Below are 9,090 nucleotides of genomic sequence, written 5' to 3'. Positions count from 1 at the left end.
GACTCTTGGGCTACTCTTTTAACAACGAATAGTGGGATTTACCGTCACATTATAACGCCCCACGGCTGAAAGGACGAGCATGTTTGGTGGGACGGGGATTCGAACCCGCAGATTGCGAGTCGAGCGCCCTAACCACCTGTCCATGCCGGGCCTACCTGTAGGGGAGGGGGGAGAGACTACCAAAACACTTCTGTTTTGTATTGGTTTTTTTTCTTGACTGGACGATTGAGGTTAATGTAAGGTCTGTTTGGGGTTTTTGTAGTTATATATATATATATTTTAAAAGTTCACTACATATGCTAATGGCAGTAAGTTTGGGAAAAGCTAATACAGACGAGAATGTTGTTTTCAGGGGTGTAAAACTATACGTTTGTGATACCGAATTATAAAGTATGATTTAATTATTATGTAAGAAATAGAGATTAAAATATTCCTAAGTGTTATTATTGTAAAAAGCCTGACTGCACATTTGGCTGTGACCATTAAAATTGACCGAGTATTAGGATTTGTTGAATTAAGGACAATAAGATTATTTTTTTTTTAATCTCAACACCATAAGAAGGCTAATAGAATGATACGTGGCTTTAAAACATTGGGGAATATCTAATACAACTTGCTTCCTTTGAAAATTCGAACCAGAGATGATGTCCACCAGGTTTTCAAATTGTCTTAGCCCTTACTCAACCAGGCCCGGCATGGCCAGGTGGTTAAGACGCTCGACTCGCAATCTGCGGGTCGCGGGTTCGCATCCCACCAAACATGCTCGCCCTTTCAGCCGTGGGGGCGTTATAATGTGACGGTCAATCCCACTATTCGTTGGTAAAAGAGTAGCCCAAGAGTTGGCGGTGGGTGGTGATGACTAGCTGCCTTCCCTCTAGTCTTACACTGCTAAATTAGGGACGGCTAGCGCAGATAGCCCTCGTGTAGCTTTGCGCGAAATTCAAAACAAACAAATAAACCCTTACTCAACCACAGGTTGGAAGTCATTCTATATTTTCAGACTGATAAACTCGGTATTGCAGTAATATTAAAGACAGTTGTTAGCTTTGAGAAATGTGCTACTTTATAGTAGTATTTCTAATTCAGAAATAGAAATTATAGTCTAGTTTACCTGATGGTAGGATGTGTGCTAATAGAGTTTAAGTTATTTCGTGGAAATATATATGTGGATGTGAAACAACGTATATAGTTATATGTCGTAAAATAATCGTACTTGTAAAATTTATGAGCATTAATCTTTGTATTTGACGAAAAAGTTGTCAACGCTATGTTAGCATGTTACGCCACTCACCTGTGACTGTGATCGTTTAATTGTTTTTCTTTTTACTTAGGTCGGAGTAGAACCTACGAAACACCAATGCAAATGTAATAAGCATTAACTTTGATTTCAGACGCGGATGAACCGAAAAATTCAAGTCAAACAACCTAGGGGCATAATCTTGAGGTACATAGAAAAACATTTTTTCCTAATTTATGTAAAATATTTATTAAATATTAGCCTTTTAAATCTGATTTTTATCTGTTCCTAGGGAAATTTCTTCTGGAAGGTAGTCACATTGATGCCCCCTAGGTTGTTTGCAGTTGGATATTTAAATCATCTGCTTCAAGGTTTCGAAGTAAAACCAATCACATGAATAAACGAGTAAGGAAATATATGTGATCAAATGTTAATTCAAAGTAATTGGCCAAGGCACTAGCAGCCTTTGGCTGAATTATGTTGTTACACCTGACTAAATTACTTTCCCATTGCTTCTCACGTACCCATAAAAACATAATTGCCTGTCAATTGACTCGTGAAATGGGGATATTTTAGCGCCATCTATTGCATGGTTTAATAGACTTATGAAACAATTATAACATTTTTATCGAAAGGCAATATAGCTTTATCAGCGCAAAATGTATAATTTATTGTTAAACATTTGGTCATAATTGCATGATGTAATTTAACATTTTGGTGAAGTTATTGAGTAACCACTGGTAACTTACAAAGCCTCAAACGTTCAAAAACCAAACTTAAAATACAGGCTCAAAACACGACATATATATGTTATTGGTGTAATATTAAAGGGCTGTGTGTTTGTGTGTGTAATCTGGCCACTACGGGTATCGAAACCTGGTTTTAACGTTATAAGTCTGAAGACTTACGGCTGAGCTACGAGGAGGGGGGTAAATTTACGGACACAATCCAAATATCAGTTTGTTTGTTTTTGAATTTCGCACAAAGCTACACCAGAGCTATCTGCGCTAGCCGTCCCTAATTTAGCAGTGCAAGACTAGAGGGAAGGCAGCTAGTCATCACCACCCACCGCCAACTCTTGGGCTACTCTTTTACCAACGAATAGTGGGATTGACCGTGATATTATAACGCCCCCACGGCTGAAAGGGCGAAGATGTTTGGTGGGATGGGGATTCGAACCCGCGACCCTTAGATTGCGAGTCGAGCGTCCTAACTACCTGGCCATGCCGGGCCACCCAAGTATCAGTAACCGAAATAGCAATTACTCGAAGTAAAGGCAGACCTTTCTACGCTGGTATTAAATATGACTACCATAACCGTATCAAAACGTGCTATTTCTCTATAATACCCCGAATTTTCTTCATACAAATATCGTACGTTTTTGAGAAATTTACGAACATTTGAATAATGTATATAAAGAATTAATGTATGTAAAGGTATTAACGATTTATCATTTTTGTCCATATTCCATTTTCAAATAATGAAATTTGTTATATTACATTTAAGTGAGTGTAGTCCACCTTAAAAATCGGAAATGTTGTAATTTTTAATTTTTTCGCCAAATACTTCTTGAATTTCTGCTTAAGTCATTTGGTGAATAAATATAATTAATACATGCATCTAGTAGAGGCAACAAAATCACAGTATTAAATAATACTGCTGTGGAATTGCAATTTCATTGGTGGGTTCTTTTCAATTATATGGTGAAAATAATTCAAAGTCCAGTCCACTTAAACTTAACAAATTAGTTTATTTCCTCCTTTAACATTTCTACATACCTCTACACTTGTACACAGTCGTAAATTGCCGTAGGCCTACATTACGAATGACGTTCAAGCCTCTCTAACAATCTAGGATTTAAGTAAAATCAGATCAATGTACTTACACAAAGTAATCGCGATAGCACAGGCCTGCGATGGCGTTGTTGTCTTGAAATTTTTACATGTTCTACAGTAATTCCTGTACGCTGAATCCAAAAATTATATCCATTTTTCTCCATCACGTACAGATTTTGAACAAAACGTCATATATACTTTTACATAAAATGAATCATTTTCATTTAAATTGGATCACATTTTGTTATGCTTAACATATTGACAACTACTGGCTATAGATTTCTCTAGACCAATCGCGACGTGAGAGTCTTATTGATCATTCTAGAACTCACGAGAAACACACCGCTAGTATGTAAACGTTTAACAGGCTGTATGACGTGCCATTTCTGGATAGTATTTGTTTATCCGTGCACTATGACATTACTTTTTTCTTTTCAATATTATTTATTCATTGCTATGTCATCAAGAGTTTGTGTAAATGACCCAAACATAGTCTGTTATATTTGTGGTGAATTTGTTGTAAAGAAACAAATGCAAAATATTACAGAATTCGTCAAAAAAGTGTATTACGCGCATCTTGGAATAAAACTTGGGGACCAAGACAAAGCATGGGCTCCACACAAAGTTTGCATCATTTGTATCCAAGAGTTGAAACAATGGACTAAAGGTAAGAAACAGTCTTTGCCTTTTGGAATTCCAATTGTCTGTTTGTTTGTTTTGAATTTCGCGCAAAGCTCCACGAGAGCTATCTGCGCTAGCCGTCCCTAATTTAGCAGTGTAAGACTAGAGGGAAGGCAGCTAGTCATCACCACCCACCGCCAACTCTTGGGCTACTCTTTTACCAACGAATAGTGGGATTGACCGTCACATTATAACGCCTCCACGGCTGAAAGGGCGAGCATGTTTGGTGTGACGGGGATTCGAACCCGCGACCCTCAGATTGCGAGTCGAGTGCCTTAACCACCTGGCCATGCCGGGCCAATCAATTGTCTGACATGAGCCTAGAAACCACGGAGATGACTGCTATTTTTGCTCATGTAACGTGCAAGGCTACAACAGTCGGAATAAAAAGGAAATTTTTTATCCGAATTTTCAACCTGTTGCTCATGGACCTGATGTACCTGTACCTACTCCACCGGAGGCTCTTGATACAGTTTCATCTGATTCTGAATCTGATGTCAATAAAAATGATGATAGGGATTGTTTTTAACCTGAAACGTCTGGTGAACCACAACTTTTCACACAAGGTGAACTTAATAATTTGGTGAGAGATTTTGGTCTTCTGAAGGATTCTTCATGGATTTGGGGCCAGACTTCGGGCTAAGAACTTACTTTCTCCATATACATCATTTTATTGGTACAGATCTCGTGAGAAAGAGTTTACGCCATACTTTTCGCAAGAAGGTTCATTGGTTTATTGCAACAATATTGCTGAATTAATACCAATACTAGGAGCTGCAGTCTATGAATCAAGTGAGTGGCGATTGTTTATTGATTCTTCCAAAAGAAGTCTAAAAGGTGTTCTACTTCACAATGGTAACATATATGCATCTGTTCCTATTGCTCATTCGGTTCACTTGAAGGAAACGTACACAAATCTCGAACTTCTTTTTAATAAAATCAAATACAAAGAACATAGATGGCTACTTTGTGGAGACTTAAACCTTTCTATGTCGTTGGATCAACAATCCGGTTATACAAAGTTCTCATGTTTTTTGTGTGAATGGGACAGCAGAGCGCGAAATCAGCACTGGATAAAGAAGCAATGGCCACGCAGAGTCAGCCTGAAACCAGGATCGAAAAACATTGAACGTGAAAGTTTGGTTGACACAAAAAAAGTTCTATTACCTCCACTTCACATAAAATTGGGCTTGATAAAGAAGCTTGTAAAGGTCCTAGACAAAGATGGCGACTGTTTCAAGTATCTTTGTGAGCAATTCCCAGCTCTTTCAGAAGCGAAACTTAAAGAAGGGATTTTTGTTGGGTCTCAGATTAGGAAATTGATTTCGGATGAACAGTTCGAAAGTACAATGAGAAAAGTTGAAAACGAGGCGTGGACTGCCTTTAAAGATGTAATTAGGAAACAACAAGGATCCAAATTACGAAAATATTGTCAATAACATGCTCGATAAATTCAACGAGTTTGGTTGTAATATGAGCTTGAAAGTTCATTTCCTGCACTCATGTATTGACTATTTCCCTGAAAATCTCGGTGCTGTCAGCGAAGAACAAGGGGAAAGGTTTCATCAAGACATCAGGGAAATGAAGAGGAGGTATCAGGGAAGGTGGAACATTAGCAAGATGGCTGATTACTGCTGGTCATTGAAACGAGATGCTCCAGACGCAGTACATAAAAGAAAGACCACAACATGTAGTTTGAGACTAAAAGACGTAGATTTCACAAAAAAAAATCACGGTGAATGAGGATGCATATTCGTTTGACATCAATGTTCTTATCTTTTCTTCAGCTTGTTCGTATTTTTGTTAGCAAACATAATAATAAAAATGTTCATTGTGGTAAACGAAATAATAATTTGGCTTCAGCAAGATTTGTAATAAATCCTTACGCGATAGAAGAAAAAAAAATATTATTTTCGAAATCTTACTACTTTTCTTACAACTGTCTATAATTTAACTTCGAATGTACAAGAAAAACAACATTTATTTGCCTATCTTAACGTCATCATTAAAATCCGCATCCCTCTCTAGCCCCCCCCCCCAGTGGACACAGCGGTATGTTTGCGGACTTACAACGCTAGAATCAGGGTTTCGACACCCGTGGTGGGCAGAGCACAGGTAGCCTATTGTGTAGCTTTGTGCTTAATTACAAACAAACCCTCTCTAGAGAAAACACAAATTACAACATTAAAAATACAGCTGACAGCAATACTTCAAATAATTATTTTAATATATTTCTTAATGAAAATGTCTAGAACAACGTAATTTGACGGATCTTTTAACATCGATCATATTCTTATTGAAAAGTCCTATAGTGTGTCAGTGGTAAGTTTACAGATTTACAACACCAAGATCTGAGGTTCGACTTCCGTGGCTGATAGAGAGCAGTCGTTTTGCGCTAAAACAACAACCTATGTGGCCATCTTATTGGATGGTAAAACTTTTAAGGTGCTTAGGAAATGCATTTTAAATTCTTTCTATTTTTACATGGTCATCTTCCACAGAAACGTCACACGTTCAATTTTATATAATGGTGTAAACCTTTTCAAAAAGGATATTTATTAACATATTTCTTTTAATATTATATGTATATCAAAATTATTTCAGCCATTTATAAACTGTATTAGAAAAAAAATATATTAACTAATTTCTCCCAAATTGAAGTTATGAATTTATTATTTTATTTGTACTGTTCCTTGGCATATCTAGAAACAGGCATCTGGGTGAAGCTGTCAAAGAACCAACATATCTCTTACCGCAGAGATCCCAACACTATCAGCCCCGAAATAAAGAAGAAACTCCATTGTACGCCCAACATAAGTTGTGCAACTAAAAATATAAAAATATAACCCCCCACAAATTGCAGACTCCATGCTTTTTCACATGGAAAGAGCAAATCCGTGGAAATCACAGGATGTCCTGCTCATATGTATTATAAAACGGTTTGTGTCCGTCTGTCCGTGACGAAGTTTTTTTTACGACTTCTCGAATTCTTATCACCATGAAACTTTTAGGGATTCATTGGATATTTTCCCAGAAGGATTCTAAAATCCTTTGTTTTGTTTAATTCCCTACTTTTACGAGTTTGACAATTATTTCAATTTTCCCCTTGCTACTGCCAGCAAATAATGCACGCCGTCCCCATAAAGGTAAAAGCACTTTGTTTGTTTGTTGTTGAACGCAAAGCTACACAATAAGTTATCTGTGGTGCCCACCGCGGGTATTGAAACCCAATTTTTCGATAGCTGTGGTGGGGCAGAGCACAGATAGCCCATCGTGTAGTTTTGTGCTTAATTACAAACAAAGTTGTTTTTCTTGTTTTAGTGATTATTATAATGCTTAAATATTTTAGTAATAATAATAATATGTCACATAAGTATACTTTAGCGTATTTAAATTCTATCCGCATTACTTATTTATTTTGGTGTAACTAAACTCCATATAAAAATAACTAGTCTAATATTGTAAGTTGCATCAAGAGTATTTAGGCGAAAATTCGGCACTATATGTTTCAATGATGAAACAGCAAGAAAAATTAAACATAAATATTGAGAGGGAAATTCAAAAACTAAAATTGTCACTCCCAACAAAATTCGAAATTATAATATTTATCAAAACAATAAGAATTAAAATAAGAATTAAACCATTTGTCAATAAACTACAAAAGGTGTGATTTTCAAAAGAAAATGTTGTGATGGATCCCAAAAGCGTTTGGGATATCCCGTTTATCAGATATAATCCAAAAAACGCAGATGAACAACAAGACGGATAGCAAGGAAGAAAAAATAAGGGTTAGGTGTTGGATGCCTTAACTCATAGCATTCCACAACCTACTACCACTTCTCATCCGCAGCCAACTGTGGGTATGGTAGTCACTGCCCTAAAACCATCAATAAGAAATTTATTTGTTATTAAAAATAACCCTTAATTTTTACATTTATAAAACACCCAACCTCCACCTGTAGAGAGTTGTTACAAGATCAAAATAATTATAAAAGGCTTACCTAGGCAGTTTAGTAATAAGTAGTATAAAGTGTAAACAGCATACCCTAATAATTCATGGATTAATGTTGATCCTTCTAAAATGGTAGTAATGTATTATTAAAAATGAAAGGCAGATGGCGCAACTCAACTTCGTTATGCAGCTGTTTTTTTTTTGTTTTTTTTTTTTTTGTTAACAATAAAATAACTTCCAAGAGAAAATATAGGTCAACGAATGAATATACCAAAAAGCTACTTTTTTCATACTTTAGCCTTGTTGGCCTTGGAAATGAACAACTTTCTGTATTGTGTGAATTTGTTAATTAAGTACTATACACTTTCCGTTATTGCTGCAATCAAAATAATAGTATGCTAGTTCAAAAATGGGTTTTACTATAATCCCACATTTCCGCTATGTTGCTTTTCGATATTGCTGTTTTCGTTTTTATTTATTTTACTTTTTACCACATGCATATACAAACACACACACACAAACATGAAATCACCAGAGCTCATATTAATGTAATCATATCATTGTGACAAACACTAAGCTTTAGATACTTCAGTTCCAGGCCTTAGAAGAAGTGAAACATCAATTTTTCATCATTTTCAAATTATCTGTTCTTCGTTTTATTCGTGAGCGAGACATATGCCTACACTATTATCCAGGTTATGAAATCGGGGGGGGGAATAATGATAACGTTCTTCCTTCCCGTTAAATATAAAATTGGAAATATTCAACATGAACGACACCTTATGCTCACGTGGGCAGACCAAAGACTCCTAAAGACAGAAATTAGCAGCAGCAGTCGTCACGTCTCGAACCCCATCAACCCGCAGCCTGATACACTTTCCACTAGTCCGCACCCACCCCCGTTTAAGTACATTAGATTTGAGGAGAAACGCCGTTATTCGTTCGTCTATCTGAACTATTATTTGTCTTGTAAAGCAATTTTTTGAAAGATTTGAATTTTGATATTTTTGTCTCCCTGCTGAGTAACGATATACTGGCCACTCACTGTTTTACTTGGGAGTTTCATCCAGTTTATTACGTATATTTTTATGCCATTCTTTGTCAGAAGAAAAAAGAAAATAGACAGCTTTTTTTTTTACATTCCTTAATTTTTTGTCCTTAAACCAAAATCATTACCATGACTAATAAGGTAATATACGCATGGACGGACTTAGAAAACTTATAAATGTCTGTATATATAAAACGAATGTAAAACTTTAGCCACTGCTTGCTATGTTTAACACATATGAAGAGCGATTTGATTTGAATTACTTATTTTTCCTCAAAAACCCCAGGAGCGTAGCGAACACTATAGAATGGGGGTTTCTTTGTCCGAATGAACAGCG

The 9,090-nt window shown here is 36.3% G+C and overlaps 1 protein-coding gene and 1 long non-coding RNA gene across 5 annotated transcripts in view; one reads left to right on the top strand and one right to left on the bottom strand.

Moving 5' to 3' along the window:
* LOC111083328 overlaps positions 1-3,276 on the top strand; it is a 24,840-nt gene extending 21,564 nt beyond the window's left edge. For both annotated transcript variants that reach the window (XR_002608970.1, XR_002608971.1), the window contains exon 3: positions 3,141-3,276. This is a non-coding gene — a long non-coding RNA (uncharacterized LOC111083328). The remainder of the gene's footprint in view (positions 1-3,140) is intronic.
* The window catches only part of LOC106474484 (docking protein 5-like), a 71,068-nt gene that overhangs the window by 59,285 nt on the left and 2,693 nt on the right, over positions 1-9,090 (bottom strand). The window lies entirely within an intron of this gene.

This window comes from Limulus polyphemus, unplaced genomic scaffold (assembly GCF_000517525.1).
Source record: "Limulus polyphemus unplaced genomic scaffold, Limulus_polyphemus-2.1.2 Scaffold139, whole genome shotgun sequence".
NCBI lineage: Eukaryota > Metazoa > Arthropoda > Merostomata > Xiphosura > Limulidae > Limulus > Limulus polyphemus.
Note: the sequence above shows the minus strand (reverse complement) of the source record. Positions and strands in the feature narration are given on the sequence as shown.